This window comes from Physeter macrocephalus, chromosome 4, assembly GCF_002837175.3.
Source record: "Physeter macrocephalus isolate SW-GA chromosome 4, ASM283717v5, whole genome shotgun sequence".
Lineage (NCBI taxonomy): Eukaryota > Metazoa > Chordata > Mammalia > Artiodactyla > Physeteridae > Physeter > Physeter macrocephalus.
This window is the reverse complement of record NC_041217.1, coordinates 39,138,122-39,162,779: the sequence shown is the minus strand read 5'-3', so window position 1 is coordinate 39,162,779 and position 24,658 is coordinate 39,138,122. Positions and strand designations below refer to the sequence as shown.

At 50.7% G+C, this 24,658-nt stretch overlaps 1 long non-coding RNA gene across 1 annotated transcript in view; it reads left to right on the top strand.

Moving 5' to 3' along the window:
* The window catches only part of LOC129392051 (uncharacterized), a 32,006-nt gene that overhangs the window by 6,832 nt on the left and 516 nt on the right, over positions 1-24,658 (top strand). The gene's annotated exons all lie outside the window — the stretch shown is intronic.

Sequence of the window (24,658 nt, the reverse complement as noted above, 5' to 3'; positions counted from 1 at the left end):
CCTTGCCCTCCTAACTTCCCAGGTGGGGTGCAAGGGGTGCATGGGGGCTTGGGATATGGTAAAGGCGCTCAAGAAACTGGGCTTACTACAATTATAAGTAAGGTGACCTGAAGGTTAGCAAATCTCTAATTCATAGGCCTCTTTCACTTCCATGAATGAATGTCCACCTCGGTTGTGATTCTGCTTGGGCTGCTGCCTGCCTCCTGGGTTAGAGCTGCCCGCCCACACCATGCCCATTGAGCCCACTGTGGGAGAACCTCAGAAAGGGCAGACAGCTGGGCTGGGGGAGTTTCTTGACATATTTCCTGAGAAGGGGAGTCCCCGGCTGGTGCCAGGAGCCCCTTCCTTCATGCAGCTGAGGCTGCACTGCCTTAGCCTGAATTGTCCTCCCACCTCTCCAGAAGACAACAGAGGCTCTGAGGTGGGCTGCAATCAGTACAGGGGGCTTCAGTAAGGCACCCTGGAAGTTAAGGAGAAAGTCTCGCTGAGAAATGAGCTAGCTTCAGCACATAATAGGGACTCAATAAATATTTGTTGAATGAATAAAAGAATGAATTGTCTGCAAGCCCAGCCCAAGGGAGAGTCTGTAGATGCATTGCTTGTAGGGACTAAGGAAACACCCAAGGTCACTCAGAGTGGTCAGGGTGTAGCTAGGGGCCTGAACATGACTGAAGAAAGCTGGAAGGCAAGCCACCCAAGCGTGTCGTACCACTTGCTGAAGGCAGGATATGTGCATGGACACTTCCTCCAGCAGCCCTTCCCCAGGCCCCTGCACTGGCTTAGCTGCCATGTTCCCATGGCTCCCTCTGGTTCACCATGGTAACAGTACACTGATCACAATGGATGGAAGTTATGCGTTCAATTGTCGGTCTTTCTCCAAAGACTGTGAACTCCATGAGGAGAGCAGGGAAGCGCCTGTTTCCTTCACTTCCGTATGCTTACCACATAGCCGAGTGCCTGGCACTTAGTAGAAGTTCAATATAGATTCGTGGAATGGGTGAATGACTGTGTGATGGGATCTTCAAACAAAGTAGAGCCAGAGGGCCAGAATTTGCCCATGCAGCTCCAGCACTGTCCAGTGGCACGGGTAGCGTGACCTGTTCTAAACTATGAGTGGACAAGTTATCAGATTCTCCCTATAGCCAGGTGACAGTGGCCACCAAGATCAAACAACTAAGATCCCTTGCTTGGATACCATGCCTGCCAGGGAAACCTTTTGGTTGTACTTTGGTTCCTTCGGTGCAGAGAATGCACTGCCCAACTGACTGGAGCATCTGGGGATGCCTGCAGGTACATTTCTCTCTCTTAAATGACTCATGAACATTCTGGTCTACTGATTGGTCTAATGTGAGTTTTGTTAATGTGAATCAGTCTCCCCTGAGTCTGCTTGACTTTTGATAATGACACTGGGCTTTCACACAGGTTATCTGGTTTAATTCTCATAGCAACCATGTGATGTAGGCATGTTACTCTCATTTTTCAGAGGAGGAAACAGGTTGACTAAAGTGAAATAACTCACCCAAGGTCACAAAGACCTGGATGGAAGAGGCAGGAATCTAATTTGGATATTATGGCTTCAAATCCTATGCTTAGTCCATATTATCACTTTAATCTTTGAACCTACAAAGCGAAGGATGGCATCCACCTTATAAAACTCCACCTTTTAGACACTTTCAGCCTCCCCATCAGGTATATCTCCCAAGGTAACTTGGATGAAGATGGCAGAGGCCTCCAGAATATGTTCTGGGGCTGGGAACTTGTTCACTCTTCTCCCCAGTCCTTCTCCAACTGTCTCGGCAAAGTTCTGGGCAGGTAGATCTTGTATAATAGAGACAGAAAGCATAGATGAGCCGCGAGGGTGCCCTGAAGTCACCAAGGGAGATGGACAGGGGCCTCAGAGTCTGGGGACAGTCATGGAGGGAAGCCCAGGAAGGAGGAAGCCAGACCAGAGGCTGGAGAAGCAGAGGACAGGAGAGAGAGAGGCTGATGACTCAAAAGGGTATCTTGGATAAAAATTAAACTATGGGACACAGTTAGGGGTGGTGGAGGGAAAACAAAGCTATGGAGAGATAGACAGACAGATGGCAGAAATGGAAACACAGAGAAGAAGAGGCAGACTCAGAAACCAAGAGCAAGGGGCAAAGAGCACATCAACATCCTAGCAGCTCACAGTCTTGGTTTTTGTTGAATCATTGCCTGTTTTTCATGGTGAAGGCATTTAAGCATCATACCTTTCTCTGGAGCGTATAGATTCTCCTTTGGTAACAACCTACTCCAGCCTCACCCCTAGAGTTGAAAACTGTATTCGTTCATCCATGCATTCATTCACTTAAAAACCACTATCCAGTGCCAGGATACTGCCCTGGGGATACTGAGATCAATGAGGCCCAACCCCTGCCCTGAGAAGATCCCACTCTGGGGGGAAGACAGGGAGGTGAAGAGACAATTGTCACGTGGGAACCCAGAGTGCCATGGCCATGCAGAGGCGAGGCGGAGGAGATGGGGTAGGGTTGGGAAAGGCTTTCCGCAGGAGGGGACACAGAAGGGCCTATCATGTCCAGAGCCTGAGACCTGAGTTCTAAACTCCACGTGGCCACTCCCAGGAGGAAGTGGGATAGGGACTGTCCTGGAAGCACTATTTTTATAGGGGGAGTCCCAGCTTGTCCCCAAGACTCTGACTCCCAACTCCATCCCAGGTTCTCTCTTTAAAGCCCATCCCTGAGTTCCCGTCTGACCAGAGCTCCAGCCCGATTCTTCCACACATCTTAGAGAGCGCGCGTGTACAAACAGACATACGCTTATACCAAACAGATTATGGGGATTTACTGAGTTACGCAGATAAAGCCAAAGTATTCATAAAGTTCCCTCCTGACACATGTCACCTTTGAGCTGGTCCAGTTAAGGAACAGCTAGTTTTCAGATTAGCCAACTGAGGCTAGACCCCAGGAGGGAGATGAAACCTGCCACCTCTGGCCTTATCTGCACCTGCTGGCTTCTTGCACCTGTGCCCTGCCTGGGGCCTGGGCCAAGGGTGTGGGCAGCATCACGTTTTGGGCAGAGCAGCCCAGTGGCTTAAGCAAACACCTCAAGGCTGGAGACAGAAAGATCTTCAGCACGTTGGCCTGCAGTGGCAGGTTCTGACCTGGCCGTGTGGCTGCCAGTTTCCTGAGTGCACGGGATCTGGCAGGGCTGCAGAGATACCCAAGCAGAAGCCAGTTCTCGCCATGTGCCTGGCACTGTGCTAGGTACTGGTGACCGAGACCCACGAAAGCCAGTCCTCGGGAGGCCAAGACTCTGAAAAGAGTAGGCAGAGGAGGCTTCGCAGAATACACACGGTCACAGGGCTGGGGGACAGCACGTTGGAAGGAACCTAAGGGTGGGCTCTGAAGGGTGGAGGGTAAGGACAGGACCTGTCTGGAGAAAGGCAGACCAGAGCTGGCCGAGACCCCCCAGCATCTGAGGCCAGAGGAACGGGAGTGTCGCTGAACCATAGAACCGGGAGAAGAAGAATGGGTCTTAGGGTTCTGAGTCACCTCCCTCATTTTACAGATGAGAGACCTGAGGCCCCAGAGATGGGAGGGACCTGCCCAAGGTCACCCAGAGAGGCAATGTCAGAGCCAAGGCAGGACTCGACCCAGGACCCCAGCCTAGCTCTCCAGCCTGGCCCTGAAGCCCGAACCAAGCTCTCTCTCCACAAACGGGGTAGGAGATTAGCTGGTGACCCCTTCCCCTTCCTTCTCAGTATCGCTTGGTCACTCTCCAGAGACGCTGGATATCCAGAGTGCTGGCTGCAGAGGGACTGCCCTGCTCGTCGGGCACCAGCCACTTTGTTAAGGGAGGGGTTTGGGGGAAACAGGTCTACAGTGTCGGGCCTGGGAGCTCAGGGGATGCGGCTCCCAGGTGCACTGGTCCTGCAGCCTCCACACGGAGACGATTCTGCTCAGAACCAGAAATTGGTGGACTGGGTGAAGGTGTTCAAGGTACTTCACGCTGCCCCGGGAATGCCGCAAACGAGGCTGGAGGTGAGGAGGGGGTGAGTTCCAGGCGATTCATGTTGACTGCAATTCTGGCTTCGGGCCCGTAAGCCTAGCACACATTAACCTGGTGTAGGGGCTGCTTCCAAGGGTGGGGTATAGAGGAACTAAACCCCCAATTCTAGGAGAACTGAGATAGCTGGAGAAACATGGAATTGACAGTCTTGGTTCCGGGGCCTTGCCCTAGCTCCAGGGTCTAGCTTGGGCAGCAAGAGAATTTGGTCAGAAGATGGAGCTCTGTTGACCTTGAAAAGTTATTGATAAAAATGACACCTCCCCGTCTCCCCTTTCCTATCCCACATTCTCCAGAAGAGTAAAACTGGAAGGTATCTATCACTCACCAGCCAGTCCAGTCCTCCCAAATCTTCCTTCCCATCACCCCTGACCACACAGGCCTCTCTTCTCTAAGTGCTGACAGCTGTGCTCCCTGAACCCCAACCAGCCAAAGGTGAGGTGTTCTATGTCTTCTAGGTGTTGTCTCCCTAACAGCTCTTTTAAGTCAGTGACTGTGTCACATGTACTTGAGAAGCATCAGGACATAGTGGGAAGAACAAAGCCTTTAGGCTGAGATCCTGACTCTGGGTTTGCTGGTCATGTGATCTTGGGCAAAGTATTAACCTCTCAGAGGCGCAGTTTGTTCATCTGTAAAAGGGGACACATGGCAAAAAGGAAGTGCTTTTGTAAGGCAAGTTCCTTTCCTTCAGGCATGACTGCCTGGCCGTTTGCCCATATCCATCTTCTCTCCACTACCCACGGCTCTCAGCCCTTTGGCCACACCCCAGCCAGGTGACAACCTTTATCACCTTTGCACCATGAATGACCCTTGCTCCCTTGTCTCAAGAGCCAGGAATGTTGAGCTCCCACTCGCAGGCCTTGCCCTCCCTGTCTCCCAGGGATGCAGCCAAGTGGCAGAATAGGTTCGAGAAGGCTCTTCTCCCAGGTTGCTGTAACAGAGCAAAACCATCAGGACATTATCTGCACCTGGGCCTTGGAGCTTCCACCCCTCTGCCCCTCCTGCCTCTGGGAGGTGCCAAGCGGAGAGTGTGTGAGTGGGAATGTGGGTGTGTGTGTCTGTGATGTGGGTGTGTGTACACGTCTGTGATGTGGGAGCTGAACAAGAACAGGGATGCTTTCCTGAAAGGGAGTGGGACTCGGGGCATGTATACACCCTTGCTTTTGCTCCCTCCTCATCCCACATGTTCCCCAATGACCCTCTGCCTGTGGTGCTTTGCCTTGCCCTGCTGCAGCTGCAGGAGGGTGGGCTGGGGTGAGTCCCCTCACCCTCTGGGTCCTGGAGCCCTCCTGCCTGAGGAATAAACCAGACTCTCTAGGGCTGAACCGCATTAGGTGTGGGCAGCCCTTGCAAGAACAGAGTCTTACAGCTGGGACTCACCTCAGTTCATGTTGGAGAGAAGGGATGGTGGAGGGGAAGGTGTCTACCCTGAGTTTTTCCCCAGGGGCTGTGTTTGGGGGACAAGTCCAGAAAATTATCCCCAAAGTAAGCCTCTTTTGCTGTGTTTTTTTCAACCCTCCAAGGTCACGGCACCCAGCACCCTGATTCCTCCCTCTCCTTCCCCAGAACCACTCACAACAGGCTCAGGCAGAGGTAGGAGCATGGTCAGGGGTAGGTTTTCAGCCCTAAAGAAAGGGCTTGTCCCTTCTGGGTGGGGGATTGGGACCAAGTCAGGGCTTCAGCCTGGGACACATTCAGGGTTTCTCAGCCTGGTCAGCCCTGACAAGCCTGAACCCCATTCTCCCTCTGGGAGTCGGGGGGGTGTGAGATGTTCATGGAGTTCCCTGAGAAGGTGGTCCCAGCGTGACGGTGCAGGAGGGGACCAGGGGCCAGCCTGCTGGGATCTCAGCTGGGGGCACTTCTCTGGGTCTCCCAGCTTAACAGGCAGAGGTGGGTATGATGGAGGCTGGCTGAGTGGCTCTGGGGTCCAAGGCTCAAGAAGTACACATTCTAGCCCTGGAGTGCAGGGAACAGGCCACAGCACGAACGGGTTCTGTGGAGTCCTCAGGACAACTCCGCTGGCTGGGGCTAGTTCCTGTCAGCCCTCCAGGGCTGCGCTCCGGCCTGGGCTGCTCACAGAGCCGCATTGTTCTCCGGGAGCCTCTTGAGCATTTAGCTTGTTTTGTCCTGCTGGTACATTCGTTGGCTGTGATTCCCACTGAAGACATCTTCAGGGACAGGGAGGGCGCCAGGCTTGTGGGCAGGACCTGGACTGCTCCACCGAGAAGGGAGCTCAGAGCAGTGGGGCCTTGTCGGCCTTTGATGTAACCCTTGGGGCTGTTTGCCAAGAACAGCAGCAAGTCCGCCTGGATGTTCTGACGCCACTGCTGGCCCTGGCAAGGAGACTGAGAGCAGAATCTGCCACCAGAGTGTCCTGGGATTGGCTCTGGCTCCCTAGGAATAAGCGGTGTGATCATGGGCAAGTTACTGAACCTCTCTGAGCTCTCAGTTTCCTGATCTTCAGAATGCGAGGAATAACAGCACCTACCTCGGAGTGATATCGGGAAGATTACACAAAGTAATGCATGAAGTGCACTTAGCACAGGGTCTGGCAATTTCCAGAGGCCCCCCCCCCACACCTTGTCCTTTCTCTTATACGCTGTCCCCATCCAGCTTGAAATGTTCTCCCTTCCCTTCTCAGTTCTCCAGGTCTTTCGGCTCAGACCACATCCCCTCCGTGAGGCCGTCCCCGTTTGCTCCGATTGCACTCACACGCCTGTAGTTCTCTCAGGTGAAGACCGCAACCAGACGCTTGACCACTTGACCAGGTGCTCTTAGGGATTTGGCTCTAATGGTTTACACGAGGCTACCTTCCTGGAGCATAGGATTTGGGTGTTTTGCCTCTCTTGTGTCCTTCACAGACCCAAATCTACTAAGCCTATTAATATGAGTGCTTACCTATTGACTGAGAGCCCATCCTGGGTCCTGCCCCAGGGCACTTATAGAAGAACCATCATTTATTGTGGTTTCAGCCTTGCTCTGTGAAGGTCCAAGGGTTCCAAAGAGGTGCTTCATTTGCAGCCACACCCCACCAGCTGGTGAGCCCATAATATTGTGACTTACCCACATTTTGCCTGCTTGAGCCCCCTCCCTCTGACTCAGGGCCTGAATCCCCTCCTGGGCTGCAGTTTCCTGTGGGTAGGCGTGGGAGTCTCCGGGGGTCTCTGGGTGGCTTTTTCTGCTCCAAACTCAGGCCTGCTGTCTATTGCCCCCTCACCACGGAGAGATGGCTCCTCTGGGGAGTTCTGCTCTGCTGCTTCCCGGAGCTCCTGCCTTCGAGGGTCCAATGTCTCAGTGCACGCTGTGTCTGGCAGCCACTCCATGTGTCCCACAGGAGCATGGGTGGTGGCTTCTCTCCAGTCTGTGTCACACTGTGTTGGCCCAACCCTGGTGATGCCGTGGTGCAGACTGTTAGCCCTCTACCACCAGAGACAGCATTACTGTGAGGCACAGGGCAGCAAGCTGGACTCCATTTCCCAGCCTCCCTCAACATGTGACTGAGCCCTCACAGATGCAGCCTAGAATGAGGTGAGCGCCTTCCAGGTCTGGGCCTTAAGATGCTGGGCGTGTCTTCTCCACGCTCTTTCCTCCTCCAGCCATACTGGTGACCTAGCACCTACCGTGCATGATGATAAAGGCCTGGCAAGTGGGGAAGAAACAGGTGGAAGGGATCTGAGCTCATGAATGACCTCATGAAGCTGAGGGCTCCAGTAGCCTGCTCACCTGGAGACTGCTGTAGGAGAGAAAAACTCCTATATTCTGCCATCCACTGTGCTGGGGTTCTCTCTCCATTGCATGGCAGTTTAGGCCCCGAGTGTGATGAGAACACAGCCCCTTCAGCCTCTGCTTGTAGTCCCGCACTCTGTCTGTGTAAGGGCTGGATCGATCCCCAGGGCTTGGCTGAGGAGAGAGGATGTAGAGGCCCATTTTCTGGGTTCTTCTTCTCTGCCCCAGAGACTTGACCACAGGAACTCTTCCTCTCCTGTAAATAGAGGACTGGAGGGCCTCTGATTCCCCAACTCATCAGACACACTCAGTCTCTGGATCCCAGTTTGGGTCAGCTGGGACTCCCCGCCCTTTGTTTCACCAACAGCAGAATCTTTTTTTTCCCTTTACCTTTCTCTCTTTTTTTTTTTTGCGGTACGCGGGCCTCTCACTGTTGTGGCCTCTCCCGTTGCGGAGCGCAGGCTCTGGATGTGCAGGCTCTGGATGCGCAGGCTCAGCGGCCGTGGCTCACGGGCCTAGCCGCTCCGCGGCACGTGGGATCTTCCCAGACCGGGGCACGAACCCATGTCCCCTGCATCGGCAGGCGGACTCTCAACCACTGCACCACCAGGGAAGCCCTCTCTCTTTTTTTAAAAAAAAATTTTATTGAATTATAGTTGATTTACAATGTTGTGTTAATTTCTGCTATACAGCAAAGTGGTTCAGTTATACACATATATGTATATATATATATATATATTCTTTTTCATTTTCTTTTCCATTAGGGTTTATCATAGGATATTGAATACAGTTCCCTGTGCTGTACAGTAGGACCTTGCTGTTTACCAATCCTATATACAATAGTTTGCATTTGCTAATCCCAAACTCCCAATCCTTCCTTCTCCACCCCACCTCTCCCTTGGCAACCATATGTCGGTTCTCTATGTCTCCAACAGCAGAATCATTATAATTGATATCCCCAGTTAAGAAGAGCCTCCTTGGATGAGGGCTCAGCCCTCCTGCTTGCCTCACCTCTGTCTCCTGCTTAGAATGAGAAGACAGGGGAAGGGCTGGGAGTCTTCAGGGTCGAGAAAGAACCCTGTGGGTTGGTAGCTTCTAGTCTCATAGTCTCCCTGGGACTAGCAAGTAGGGGAGAAATGGAGTTGTGTTACTAACTGAGATTAAGAAGAAATGGTGCTTGGGACTTCCCTGGTGGTGCAGTGGTTAAGAACCCGCCTGCCAATGCAGGGGACACGGGTTTGAACCCTGGTCCAGGAAGACCCCACATGCCACGGAGCCACTAAGCCCATGCGCCACAACTACTGAGCCTGCGCTCTAGAGCCCGCAAGCCACAACTCCTGAGCCCATGTGCCACAACTCCTGAAGCCCACACGCCTAGAGCCTGTGCTCCGCAACAGGAGAAGCCACGGCAATGAGAAGCTCGCGAACTGCAATGAAGAGTAGCCCCTGCACGTGGCACACAAAGGTAACACATGATGGAGTTCAAATTCAAATCCAAGCAGTCTGTCTTAGAAGTCAGTCCTCTAACTACTTCATAATATTAACTTGCTAATTATATTAGACTACAACACTCACAAGCAAGATAGGTATACACATATGCCATATTTTGCTTGTTTTCCTTATACTGTAAAATTATTACCATATGAATAATTGGCACCACCCTTTCTAATTTTCCTTCTAGTTTCCTCTAATTTTCTTTCCAATTTGTTCCAAATGAAACAAATGACAAATCAACTTATTTACAAAACAGAAACAGACTCACAGACATAGAAAACAAACTTATGGTTAGCAAAGGGGGAAGGGGAGGGGGAGGGATAAATTAGGCGTATGGGATTAATAGATACACACTGTATAGCACAGGGAACTATGTTCAGTGTCTTGTAATAAACTACGATGGAAAAGAATCTGAAGCTGCACACCTGAAACACAATATTGTAAATCAGCTACAGTTAAATATAAAATAAAATAAAAAAGTAAAGTGAGGTGCAGACATCAGTATCCATCTAGGCCAATACATCAGTCAGCATCATATCACGAACAAGAGGTCAATATTTGTCGTAGTTATCTTTTTCTTTCGTGATAAGTTTTACACACAATGAAACGCACAAATCTCGTGTGCCAGAGATGAGTTCTGACGAACGCATATGCCCGTGCAACTCAAATCCACGTCAAGCTACAGAACATGGTGATGACTCCAGAAAGTCCCCTTATGCCCCTCCCTAATAAGTCCGCCCCCCCCAAACCAAACGCAAACAACTCTTCTGATTTCTTTCTACCATAGATTAGTTTGGCCTTTCTGTAACTTTATTCACATAAATGAAATCATACAATAGGTACTCTTGGGAAGGCTTCTTTCCCTTAGCATAATGGGCCCTGCATTCTTTGCGAAACAGTCTGTTTTATATAAAGTCAGCTTTTTTTTTCTAACCACCAGAACACAAGTCCCCAAATCTAATCTTCATTACGTGCAGGGACACCGTGTTTACAAAGGCATGATCAACATCTCAGCGCCCATTCTGTGTGTCCTTGAACGGCTAAAGGTGAATAGGGCTGCCCCCCGGCTCCTCCGGAGACCTGAGCATACGGTGGAGGGAGTGCAGGCTTTCTCAACCGCAGCCTCCTCCTGCGGCTGCGAAGGAGCTGCCCTTTCGGGCACATCCACCCCTTACATCTTCCCACCCCAGGCACTGAGGACTCTGCCTTCTTTTCGCCCTCCCCCTGCTCCCTAACCCACACCAGGAGGATCTGATAACCAGTCATTTACACTAGATAACTGATAGTCCGGTTACACTGTAACTGGACCGCCTTCCACCGAGGTGCTGCCTCTACCGGTATTGACTTGTTCCGACTTTTATCTCCGTATGGGGCCGACAGGCTCCCAGCCCTGTGCCTCTCCGACTTCCACCGAGGCTCCCTAAGGACAGGGAGTCCTGACCGCGTCCCCGCAGGAGCCGATGTGCTCAGTGGGCGCAGCGTCTTTAAATACATGTCATAGATTTTTAGTCATTCTTAGAATTAATCACGGGTACAGCACGGAGACTTTGATGAGATACAGACAATGCTGTGATGGGAGAAAGATGCGCGGGGGGGCGCGGGGGCGGATTGGTCTGTCGGGGGGCCGGTTCCGCGTCCTTCCCTGAGGGCAGGGGTGTCACTATCCAGAGCTGACACGCAAAAAATAGTCATACTCAGTAAAGGTTTAAACATACTGAGAGACCTAAAGGCAGCTGCCAGAAGACTCAAAATAACAAAAGTTAGGAAAGGGGGGAGGGGGGACCCGAACAGGTTCAAGATTAGCGTCAGTGAAGCACTGTGTGTTTCCTCAAAAGCGCATGTGAAAGAGGCATCTCACTACAGCCTGAGTTGAGGTTTGTTTGTAATATGCGCCCCCCATCCCCGCCTAACACCCTGCAGAATCGCTGAGTAAACACAAGGCTCTGGGATCTGCCAGGTTTTCCCCTTGGCTTGGGTTCTCTGACTCCCCGACCCCTACCCCCAGCGGGCCCTGTGGTTGAGACGTGGACAAAGGCATTTCAGGCACTGGAGGGAAATGCGAAGTGGGATCCGAGGGACCCAGAAAACCACTCTAAGTCCATTCTCCTGGCCCTGAAGGGAAATTCAAGTTGGCCCTTTTACCAGGACGTCGGTTGTGGGAGAGGGTGCTAAGTGGGCTGGTCCCCTCTCTGCAAACCCCACTCCCATCCCCAGCCCCTCCGCATCACAGCCTCTGCTTCTGGGGGTGCTGAATGAGCTGTGGGAAATGTCTTTCTGAAACAAGTCCAGGTTCATCCTTGCCGGGCTCTCTCAGCGTCAGGAGGTCACCAGGAAGGGATGCAGAACTCCATCCTCCCTCCGGGCCTTCCCTCTCAGACCTGGGCTCCCTCCCCGCTTCTGCCCTAACCCAGTGGCTCTTTCCCCCAGCCTCCACTTAACCACAGTTAGGTCTGTCCAGCTTGGCTGTACTTTAGAACCACCTGGAGGGTTCAAAAAAATAAATGTACAGATTCTTAGGCCTTGTTCCTAGATATTCAGAGGGACTGCGTCTGGGGGGACATGGTCATGAGTATTTTGTCAACTATTCAAATACACAGCTAGGTAAGGGAAGCCCCGCCTTACCCCTAATCCGCCCTTCTTCCCTCAATAGCCTCCCAAATATGTGTTTTGTCTCCTGGCACAAATGATGTGATTTTGATTGGTAATGGATGATTTTTCACATCATCACTTTTAAAATCAAATATTCTCTGAAACATCCCTCTGTCTCCTGTGCTGCTTCCACCCTGATACTGAAACTTGTCATCTCTGTCATCAGCGGTGTCATCGAATAAGACATGTCCCTGTCTTCTGGAGCTGATCCTGGTCTACTGAGGCTCTGAAGGCAGACCTCCCCTCAGGGGAGAGAGAGCCGTTCCACCTAGTTCTAACCAAAAGGGAAGTGATCATACTGAGGACTGGCTCTGAACCAAGCTCCTCCTCTGAACAACTGACCTCTCTCATTCTTTTCTTGGGAGACTCTTCACAGTCCCCACTGGGAGGGGGGCATGGGTAAGGCACACCAGCCTGTACCCCCCTGATCTGTCCCCAGGCATCCTCCCCCCTCTGAGCTCTTTAAGCAGGGGAACCAATAATACCAATTTGGTCTGAGATCTCTGCAGAGAAAATATGCACCACCAACAAACCTACGTTAAGTTGTTGAGATCTAACCCGAGCCTAACCTTCCCAGGCATTTGTAGTAGGGGGGGAAGAAAAAGGAGAAGCTATAGGAAGAGGATGAGCAGTACCTAAGCCTAAAATAAAATTCCAAACACCAGTGAAGGAGAGGTTGTTCTGGGTTGGAGACCTTGTTGCAGCCACTTCCTACAGACCCTGCTGAATGGATGAAGGAACTGTAAGTGTACGTGTGTGTTTGAATGATATACCTGAGTTACAGCTTGCAAGTTATTTCCTCCTTCTCTGACAAAGGACAAATAGAGAAAGAGCCTACTAATACTGAGGGTGTTAAAAAAAAATGATGTCTATAGAAAACTCCTTTGAAAGGTCAGTAAGATCAAAAATATTTTTTTGTTGTGAATGACCTTGTTAAAAGAGCTTCAGGCATTTTGTCCTTCACTGGTCTAGCCCAGTTCCAGGCTAGGGAGTGAGGTAGTGAAACAGAGACAGGGGCCAAGAGAAACACCCCGATTAGGAGCCTAGAATCCCTCATGCTACCAGTGGAACCACCTCTCCGCCTGAGCTCAGCACGGCTCCCAGCCTAAAGGAAAGTGGGAGCTTTAGCTGAGGGGCCTGCTTGCTCCCTGGAGCTCTAGCTGGAATACATCAGCTCCAGCTGCCCTGAGCCTTCTCAGGAAAGGACTCACTCCATATACTGCCTGGGGGCTAGAGTCAGACCCGCTGCTGCTCCAGGCCCTGGGGACTTTTGACAGCTCCCTGTACTTTCTCCTCCAATTTTACACTCCCCAAACACCCGTGCTTTTTCAGATCTATCATACACAAAGCATTCTTTCTTTGTGTGTTATTTTTTTCTGCTTATGAAAGTAATTCCTGCTCACTGTAAAAATTTCTAACAAAATAGTAATGTGCAAATAAGAAAGCAAAAGCCTCCGTAATCTAATTTTCTGAGATAACCAGCCTTAGCAGTTGAGGATACACCCTTCCAGATCTTTCTCTAAGCATACACAAACAGCTTACACATGCCATGCTATTTGTTTCCCCACACCTTTGCTCATGCTGTCTGCACTCGCTTCCTGGAATGCCCTTTCTTTTCTCTTGCCAGGCTTACCTTTACACATACTTCTGAATTCAGCCCACTTTCTCCATCTGTCATCCCCCATCCTGGACCAGGTGCCCCTGCCTGGGCTCCTAGAGCCCCTGCACAGCCTTATCAGAGCACCTACCACAGTGAATGGTCAAGTCCTTGTTTATGTATCGAGACTTTTAGCTCTGTCCCTGTCTCCTGAGGTGACCTTGGGCCGGACACTCCCTGTTTCCTCAACTGTAAAGTGGAGGTGGGAGGGGCTGTGGGACCTGCTGGCCCCTAAGACTCCTTCCAGCTGTAACGTTCTATGTGCTCTGAGAAAAGTGAAGTAAAGTAAAATGCCCCGGGTCCTCATAGCCAGTCCATTTGGCTGTGAGCACAAAGGTCTTTGCCAGCGGCCAGCACTACCAGGGAGGGTCTCTTTCTTTCTCCAAAGCCCCCAAATAGGAATGGTGAACACTGATTGGCAGGCCACCAACTGAAATGCCCCCAACCCTGAATTTCTGTGCTGGGCTACCCACCATGAGATCACCTGATACTACAAAATCCTCAGCTAGTTTCCAGGTCCCTAGAGAGGGATGGATTGGGGGATGGTTTGTGTGATGTGTCTTTTAGGACATTTGACCTCTTTGGAATCCGATCATTTAAGCTGGGATCAAACAGGCAAGTCGTAGAGTTTGCACTTGGGGAGCATGGGGTCTAGGTGGGGAGAGGAGACTGACAGGTGACCCTGATTTGGGAAGCAATAGAAGAACTCCTTGCAGGCTGGAGTTTGCAGCCTTTGGGAGATGCTTAGGGTTTGGGTGTGTACAGAGAAGGTGTGAGGGTGGTGTAGAGGGTAGGGTATCTGAGGAAGAGTGACAAGGCTGCACCAGCTGAGGCTGAACAGGAGATGTCTAGTCGACAGAACGTGCATTTGACTGATCAAGCACTCATTTGATCCTCACGGGCACTCTGGAGGTGGGGATTATTAGGCCCACTTTACAGATGAAGAAACTGGGGCTCAGAAATGCCGGGAGGCTGCCCCAGCTCTGGCACCGCTAGTTAGCGGGCCAGGCCTCCCAACTCTAAATCCACCAGGCTGCCCAGAAGGCAGCTCCCCTGGGGTGCAGTGAGTTTGCACAGAGACTGACAGAATCAGGGGTGGATCGGGACTGTAGGACTGTGGTGGGGGTCCTGAGACTGATGGGGTGAAGGGGCGATGGTGGGGAGTTTGCTGCTCATCTGTGGGCTGGCGACCTGTGGGGGGGCAGTCAGGAAGCTCAGGAGCCTTGAGCTGGGCTGTCAGTTTTAGGGGTCAGAATGACTCCAAAAGACAGAGAGGCAGAGACTGGAGGGATAACTGGACAGCCTTACAGGTCACCAAGGGGCCACTCACTCCAGGTGGAGGTAGGCCATTGCCCCATCCTCCCCCATCACCCAGCAACCAGACTTCAACACTAGGCAGCCAGTCTCTGCCCTCTCGTTGCCCTGGGATGGAGGAAAACCTCTGTCACTGCAGAAGCTGCACAGCATTTCTTCTCCTCTGGGGGCTTTCCTGCTCCTCCCTCCACTGGCTTCCTGATGCTCTGGGACCTGAGTTGGGGGATGGTGCGAGAGGGTTTCACTTTCCCAAGGTGGCCAGCTCCAAGATCCTGGCTTCTATTTGGCCCCCAACTCGCCATCTGCCTCTTGCCTGGCATGGGTAGCAAGACTAGGTCTCTGCCTCCTTGTAGGAGCTGTCCACCTCTCATTCGACACTTTGGTCTCCTGGGGAGAATGTCCATGAGCAGTACTCCTGGACCGTCAGCATCTGGGGGGCTTCCTAAAACGAAGCTTGTTGGGCGTCACCCTAGATCCTTGGAATCAGAATTTTTTAGGATGGGGCTTGGGAATCTGCATTCTAACAGGCTCCCTTGGGGAGTTCTTAGGGATGGTAAAGGGAGACAGCCGAGAGCCAGGGCATGCGATCATCACACTGTACCCTGCCAGGGAGGGACTCATCTCCCAGGATGCTGGGAAGGAGTCTGAGTTGGTGGCAGTTAGATAAGACCGGTTGAATGAGCAGAGTTTCAGAAACCCAGGCAGGGAGGCAATCCCCTGGCTGGAGGCCCTTGAAGCAGAAAATTGCTCTCACCTCCGGGCCCCCCCGCCGCCACCCGCCCCCAGGCTTCTTCACACAAGAGCTCTCTCCCTGGCAGAGCCAGCCAGGAACACTCAGGTTTGGGTCCAAGGAGGAAATTTGAGGAAGGGCTTGGAGATGGGCCAAGAGGAGAGCCAAGGAAGTGATGAAAGATATTTTTAGGATTACTTATTCCAGAAAAGGCCGAGGGGGCACCTTATCACCATCCAAGAACTTGGAGAGGCTTATTTATTAGACTCTTGACCCAACAATCAGAGATTAAACGGCAGCTGAAAGGACTGAGGTGAGATGAGAGGAAGGGACCTGTGAGGTCCTGACAAGGGTCCAGGAAGAGGCTGTGGAAGCGTCTATCCCAGTGTTTTTTGAGGACAGTTCATTCAGTCATTCCTCAGGTATGTTTTGTTGTCTGCTGTATGCCTGGTACTTGCTTAGCATAGGGGGAAGCCACGAACAAGGACTTGTCCCCCTGAGCTGGAGGTCGGGTGGAGAGTCCCTTCTGTTTGGAAAGCATTTCTCCTTGTGGAGCAGGCTTGCCCAGGGCAGACTCCTGGGTGGCAGTGCCCCATTCCCCGCCAACTACCCCCGTGCTCCTGCAGGGAAACATCTAGAGAGTTGACTGCTTGCCAGCTTTCAAGCATGCCGCCACATTTCCACAGGGGGCCTCCTTCCATATGACTGAAGACCTGTCGGCAGGCTGAGCAGCCCAGCTGCCCTCACCTCTGACAGTCCTGTTGGGGAAATCTCTTGTCTCAGAACCAGTGCCCCTGGCCCGACTCGCCAGGCCTGTCAGGTACCCTCCCTGAGCCCCTGCGGCTGCCAGAGTCACCTGGGCACTGCTGTCCACCGCTGGACATCTGGCCTCCCAGACACCCCTGGTGAGCGATGGGCTCCATAGTTCAGCTTCTCTGGGGAGCCTGGTGAGATCAGGGGATTGCTTCTGCTTTGCTGTGCGTCTCTCAATACATCAGCCATCCCACTATTTATTTTTTGAGGGTTTCTATATCCCAGCACTGCTAAGGGGGTAAGAGGGACACAGGAGAAACCTCTGTCGCTGACTCATAGGGTGGCCAGGACTAACAGACGTGAAGTGATGAGAGAATTTTATTCAAGTCCGAAACCACAAGCAAATGGGAGTAGAAACTGGGACACCTTAGGTCGTTGTCCAACTCCCTTTCCTGAATCACTGTTAACTTCTAGTAAGTTCCGGTTCCAGCGGAACCTCTCTAGATTCTCCCTCTGTAAAATGGGAGGATGATCTCTGTGCTTCCTTGAAACAAAGTGAGGGTGTGTACGGGGACAAACAGGAACAATGGCTTGTGTTTATGGAGAGCCTGTGAGGTCCTGGGAGCAGTGCTCAATGCTTTATATAGTTTTCTCATCTAAACTTCTTAACAACCCTGTGAGGTAGCACTGTTATTATTTCTGTTTGGTTTTTTTTTTTTTTTTTTTTTTGGCGGTACATGGTCCTCTCACTGCTGTGGCCTCTCCCGTTGCGGAGCGCAGGCTCCGGACGCGCAGGCTCAGCGGCCATGGCTCACGGGCCCAGCCGCTCCGCGGCATGTGGGATCTTCCCGGACCGGGGCACGAACCCATGTACCCTGCATCGGCAGGCGGACTCCCAACCACTGCGCCACCAGGGAAGCCCTATTATTTCTGTTTTACAGAGGAGGAAACTGAGGCAAAGAGAAATGAATAACTTGCCCATTAAGTGGCTGGATTCAGCCCCTGACCTGTCTGACCAGACTTCTCACTTACAGTAACTGGGAGAGTGAAAGGGCAGGTGGAAAAGCAGGGCCAGCTGGCTTTCAGACTCCAGGGTTGCCTCCCGAGGTTCCCAAGAGGTGCACATGCCACCTTCAGACCTGGAAGTGGGACCCCGTGTCTCCAACCCAGCACCTGTTCCTGGGTGACAGCTGGGTGCCAACCTGAAAAACTGCTCTGTTTCCTCTCGTGAGGTGCTTCCCTCACCCCGAGCCAGGGTCCTTCACATCCCTTCAAGTAACGCTTGTGTATCAACTCATTTGCCATTTTCAGAGCATTCTCCCACTTCACCTTCCCAGTCTTATTCTTCCCATTTGCCAGATGAGGGGACTGAGGCTCTGGTGAGATCAGAGACTTGCACAGTGTCTCCTGGTTGGTGGACTCAGTCCAGTGCCCTTCACTAAGTGGAAGAGTCTCCGTAGAAAGTACTGAGAGATTCTTGGTCCTTCCCTCCCCAGGCCCCTTTATGGGGCTAAAACACCATTTTAGTCAGAATTCTGAGGACTCAAGGACCAGGCATAGCCCACACTTGATTGAATTCACCCAATCATTCATTTATTCAGCCATATTTACTTGCCATGCTCTAAGAGCTGTGCCACATGAGGGCGCAATGATGAGCTGCCCTGGGGACCTCAGAGGCCCGGGTGATGGAGGGACAAGGGAAGCAGAGAGTGAGCAGGCCGTTATAATACCAGGTGCAAGTACTGAGGAAGGACACCTAAATTTGGGAAGCAGGGATGGCTTCCTGGAGGAGGTGATGAGGCAAAATCTAAGGTGAGACCAGATGGATGAATAAAACTAGCCCCTGAAAATTAGGCTGGGGAGAGGGAGGGAGGAATGTTCCAGGCAGAGGTAAAGCATCTGGGAGCGTCCAAAGGCAAAGGAGCGCCTGGTGCAACTGCTATGTCCTCAGCTCCACCCGAGTTTCTCTCACCCCAGATCTTTCCATCTCCCATCTGCCTGTGACCCCTTTCACCCCCAGAATGCCCAGCTCCCCACTTCCCCTCTGATATGGGCAAGCCTGGGAGTGAGCACCATTGCGTCTGCCTGCCCACTGCCTTGTGCAGGGATGCCTGGTGTGAATGTGGATTATTTCCCTTTGGGGGTAACTGGAGAAGAAGCAGCAGGTGAGGCAGCAGGTATAGTATCGAGGAACATCCTGGCACTGGCTCTGTCCCGGAGACCCGTGGGAAGCCTTTGTCCCCATGGCCTGTAATGGGTTTCAGGAGAGAGCTTCAATATTTGCAGCAAACAGTGGCACAAAGGATATGGAGGGCTATTGTGGACTCTCCAAAGAGGAACTAATCCTCCGGCAAGCCTCCTGGGCCAGAAGGGGTTCAAGTGCTGGGCGGGCTGCTGGGGGGTGTTGTCATTTATGAGCAATTGTAGGAGATAATAGCAGAGAGAGAGACACAATCTCTATACAGGTGGAGGGAGGTGGTGAGAGGCACTCCCCACAGGGGAAGAAGGGGACAGCACCTGTCCTGAAAGCTCAGGGCACAGGTGATACTTCCCCACCTCCACCCATCTGAGCTCTGTGCTTCCTCCAGGCAGCCTGGGCTGCCTTGTCAGCTGTCCTTTGCCCAGGGGTCAGATGACTCTGGGGTGGGGGGTGTCAGCCAGGGCTCTCAGGCCTCTCTTTCTTCCCTTTCCTTCTCTCTAGCTCTCTCTCTGGGCCTCTTTTCGGTCCACTGCACATAGACAAGTCATTGCTTGGCTCCAGGGGCCAAGGAAAGAAAACCAATGGTATTTGCATTTCATTAGCATAAAGAAGTTCTATTTGCATAAGTCTATTTTAAGCTCCTCCCTCCTTCAAACTTGCCCCATCATCTCTGAATATGGTACATAATTGTGCTGTCCAGCCACTAGGACAAGGGATGTCATGGGGGTTGGGGGTTGGTAAAGCTTTTTTCCTAGGTCCCTTCCAGGGATGCCTTGTGGCCTGAGTGGAGGGAAATAGAACCAAAGTAAGCCTTTGTGATGACCTAGAGCAGTGGGATAGGGAGGGTGGGAGGGAGGCTCAAGGAGGGGGGGGATATGGGGATATATGTATACACATAGCTGATTCACTTTGTTGTACAGCAGAAACTAACACAGCATTGTAAAGCAATTATACTCCAATGAAGATGTATTTAAAAAAAAAAAAAGAAAGAAATCTGCCGTCTGGGAGTGGGAGAGGTTGGAAAACTCAAACCTGCAAGCTTTGCATCAGCACCGGGGGTTCTGCCAGGATCCCCTCACCCCAGACACCTCCAGGGGTATAAAGAGCTGAGATTGGAAATAGAGGAGGAAATGTGCCAGTACGCTGATTTACATTACAATTTGCATAATCTTGTGTAATTTGCATGGGTGAGGTTACTCAGTTGTCCAGAAATGTTCAAATTAGATCTTTTTGCTTCTTAAAATTCTTCTTTCTTGGAGTTTTCTTTCCTTTGCTTCTTGTCAGCTTCCTAAGATGTGGATCAGCTTCCTCTCCAGGAGGGAGAAGAGGACTGGGTAGGAGCATAGTAAAAGGGATGGGGTGGAGAAGACAGGCAGTGTAGACATCTGAACTGGAGAAAAGGGGTGGTGTAGACATCTGAGGCCTCTGCCAGGCCCCAGCAGTGCCATCTCCCCTTTCTGTTGTCCCTACTCTGTGGGATCTTCTTTCTACTCACAAATTCATGGGAGTAGAGCAGCGATGAGGCTGGGCTTGTCTGCCCATTTCCCAGAGGGCAGCCAAGGCTACACAATAAGAACCCAGAAGGCCTGACTCCCAAGCCACATTCTGGCCAAGACTGAACTGCATCTAGAAATCAACAGCCTGGCTCCTGGGGAGAAAGGGCTGGTCTTAAGAAGCATCCTCCAAACTGCTCCAGACAGCAGCAGATGGGTCCCCTCAGCCCTGGGGTTCTAGGCCACCTCTCTCCTCGGTGTAGGAAGAGAAAGGGGAAGAAACCTGATCCCTCTCACAGTGGAGCCCTGGAAATCTAGTTTTTTTCCATTTACAGCCCATTATTAGTATATTGGATTGGCCAAAAGTTTCGTTTGGGTTTTTCCGTACAATCTTACGAAAAACCTGAACAAACTTTTTGGCTAACCCAGTATATAAGGTAAAGGAGGCTTAATTCTGCTGAAGCTCAGGTGAAGGGAAACACCTGCAAAAATCATTTGCTGAACCACTGTCCGTACTCCCCTCCCTGCCTACGTCTGCCTTCCCTGACCTCTTCTTCCCTCTGTCTCATTTTTTTTTTTTTTTTTTTTTGCGGAGCGCAGGCTCAGCGGCCATGGCTCACGGGCCCAGCCGCTCCGCGGCATGTGGGATCTTCCCGGACCGGGGCACGAACCCGCGTCCCCTGCATCGGCAGGCGGACTCTCAACCACTGTGCCACCAGGGAAGCCCCCTCTGTCTCTTGTCTTCTAAACATGTTTTTAAAAAAACATTGTTATAATTACTATTAGCAAACTTCAGTGCTATTTAAACTAATAATAATAATAATAATAATATCTCTTCTAAAACATAATCACATTCAGATCACATTATTCTTCCGCCTGGGAGCCTCTGATAGTCCCCATGCTTCTTTCCACAGTCTATGAATCCCTGCATGGTGCAGATCCAGCCTTCCTTTCTTACTTCACCTCTTACCACTGTTCCCTTTCTCATGACTCTTCAGGCCCCTGGCTGCCCTACAGCGTGGAGAACATTCCTAGCTCATTCACACCTCAGCTTCTTTTCTTTGTTGTCTCTTCCTCCAAGGTCTTCTGAAAGCCAGATTCTTTTCATTGCTCAGGGCTCGGCTCTGCAGTCCTCTCCTCAGACAGGCCCTCCTTTGCCTCCCCACCTGGATAGACTCCCAGAGTATCAAAGTTGTGCCCCTCTTATTTATTTGTTAACTTACCGGTTCTGTCTTCCATATGGGCAGAGACCTCACCTGCCTCATCCATCTCCATGTCTCCAGCACATGGTAAAGCACCTAGAACATTGCAGGTGCTCATTAAATATTTGCTGTGTGATGGATAAAAACACCCAGTGACAGATTGGAGTTGGTGACAGATCATAGATTTCGAGTCAGAGAGATGCCAAGTTCGCATCCTGGTTTTGTCACTCACTGGTGAATGACCGTGGGCAAGATACCACCTCCCTGAGCCTCTGAGCCTCTTTCTGGGAACAGAGATAATAACATATATTGAAGGTGAAGTGAGGGGCACTAGTAGGGGCTCATTAAATAGAGATCATTGATATGGATAATTACATCTTTGTTTCATACTTTGCACATGAGTCTGTTCCTGCCCTCAGAAATTCAGTTTATTGAGAGACACAGTGACTTGCATGGCCAACTATGAAACAACGGTGAACATACTAAAACAGAGATATGAACCAAGTACCACAGGAACAGAGGCAATAACAACAAATTCTAATCCCTGCATTGGAATAGCATTTTACTGTTTATGTACCATGTACACTTCTGTCATTTATTTGATCGGCTCCTAGACTGTTGGAGTAGGCAAGGCCTTGGCAGCTCCATTTTACAATGAGATCAGAGGCTCAAAGAGATGACATCATTGGCCCATGGTCACACTGTATCTCCTTGCCCTGCTATTTGTATTCCCCCAAAATTCATATGCTGAATCCTAACCCCCAAGTTGATGGTATTAGGAGGTGGGGCCTTTGGGAGGTGATTAGGTTATGAGGGTGGAGCCTTCATGAATGGGATTAGTGCCCTTATAGAAGAGACCCCAGAGAACAAACTTGTCCCTTCCACCCTGTGAGGACACGGTAAGAAGGTAGCCATCTGCAACCCACAAGAGGGTCCTTAGCAGAACCTGACCATACTGGCCCCTGGTCTTGGACTTTCGGCCTCTAGAACTGTGAGAAATAAATTTCTGTTGTTTATTAGCCACCTAGTCTGGTATTCTGTTACAATAGCCTGAACAGCCTCAGACACCCACTCTATCCTTCTTCCACTACACTCACTCCTCTGGACACCTTACGTGATTATCTGTGTATGTTCCATCTCCCAGGCTAGAATGCAAGCTCCGTAACAGTCTGTTTTGTTCACTGCTCCATCCCTAGCTCCTAGAACAGTGCCTGACACATAGTAGTCACTCAGTAAATATGTATGGAATGAATGAATGGAAGATAGAAGAAAGAATTAGTGAAAGGCAGGTGTAGGCGTCAAACCTCTCAAGCAGGAGGCAGAATAGCTGGCTAAGAGCTCAGCTTCTGGAGCCTGACAGCCTGAGTTTAGATCTCAGCTTTGCCACATACTAGTGTGCAACTTGGACAAGGGATTTAACCTCTCTGTGCCTCAGTTTCCCCATCTGTCTAATGGGGATGATAATATAACACCTAGTTCATAGGATTGTTGTGAGGACTAAATGAGTTAACATTCATAAAGTGCTCAGAACAGTGCCTGGTACATAATAAGCCTCAATATATATTTGGTAGCTTAAAAACAACCAACCAACCAAGGTATTTTGACTCCAAATCCAGCATTCTCTCTCTACACCATGATATGTAGAGCTGTATAGTTTCCAAATGACTAACATATTCATGATTTTATTTTATCTTTCTATCATTTTTCTATCTTTCCCTGTGAAATGAGAAAGAAATAATGATATAATAATTTTTTTGGCTGTGCTGCACGGCATGCAGGATCCTAGTTCCCCGACCAGGGAAACTGTGCCCCCTGCAGTGGAAGCACAGGGTCTTAACCACTGGACCAACAGGGAAGTCCTCAAGAAATAATTATTGTCCCCATTTTACAGAGGAGAAAACTGAGGCTAGGCACAATGGCTCAAGACCACACAAAAGCTTGGTTAAAATAACCTGACTTCGAGGGCTTCCCTGGTGGCGCAGTTGTTGAGAGTCCGCCTGCCGATGCAGCGAACACGGGTTCATGCCCCGGTCCGGGAAGATCCCACATGCCGCGGAGCGGCTAGGCCCGTGAGCAACGGCCGCTGAACCTGCGCGTTTGGAGACTGTGCTCTGCAACGGGAGAGGCCACAGCAGTGAGAGGCCCGCGTACCGCAAAAAAAATAATAATAAAATAAAAATCAGAGACTGGCAGAGATTCTCAGAAGACCTAAAAACATCAGTCTCTTCCATTTTCAGGATTTGGAAATCCACTTAATTTTCTCCAATCAGGGGCTGTCATCGTGTACAAAACAAATGTTGCTGAGACTTTAAGGGCAAGGAAATCTCCCACAGATTCAAGAGTGATGGATCCAAGGCTGCAAATGTCTGGGGAGCTCCCTGTTGACCAAAGCCCTCTCCTCCCCAAAAGCAGCTGTTATGGGCCCAGAACTGTGCCAGGTGCGTGGCAGTAGGGAGAATGCAGTGAGTTCTTCCCACAAGGTCCTGTCTTTGGTCCAGTTTGGAGGGTGGAGACAGAATCTTCCTGGGGCTAAGCTTGTCAGCTGCCTGCTTTCAGATGCCCTGGGTAGGCGTGAGAATTGGATTTTGTTTTAAGTGACCGCAATGCTAACCAGGCAACTTGAGCCCCAGAAGTCATTGAGGGGAGAAGATGTGGAGGTACGAATAGGATGAATGAGTTTTTTTGTTTGTTCCCTCACTCGTTTATTCATTGCATCCTCGTTTATTGTGCCCTTAACCTACAATGGTGATCCCAGAATCCTATGTCTTTATTCACTTTATTATTTAAATAAGAGATTTAAACCAACACCCTTGCAATTCTTCCTGATCCAGTAATACCACCATTTATTAAGCATCTACTACGAGCAGGCATAGCACATGCATAACCCTTCAAGGTAAGCATTATTATCCCCACATACAGATGAGATCGTGGAAGCTCTGAGAGGTCAGGTGACAGGCCCAAGGTCACACAGCTAAGAAAAGAAGGTCAGGATTCAAACCCAGGTGGGCCTGACGCCAAAGCTCAGGCTGTGGTTGAAATTTTAAAATTTGAATACTTGAGTCATTAAAAAGAATTCCTGTAACATACATCTAAGGTGCAAGGTGTAATAATAAAATGACTGCCTGTGGCTCCACAACTCAATGGAGAAATAGAACATTCCCAGCATCGTCCAGGTGCCTTGTGTGTCTGGCCCCTATTGCATCCCTCTGCTTCCCCCAACTCCGACCCCCAATCAGGGTAACCACTGTCTAAATTTGGGGTCCATTAGTCTGTTGTTTGCATGCCTTTTGTTGCTTTATGTTGTTTTACCACATGCGTTTGTGATAAATAAGTATGAAGATAAACCGTTTAGTTTTGAACTTTACATAAATGGTTTACAGTATGTCTTCTATG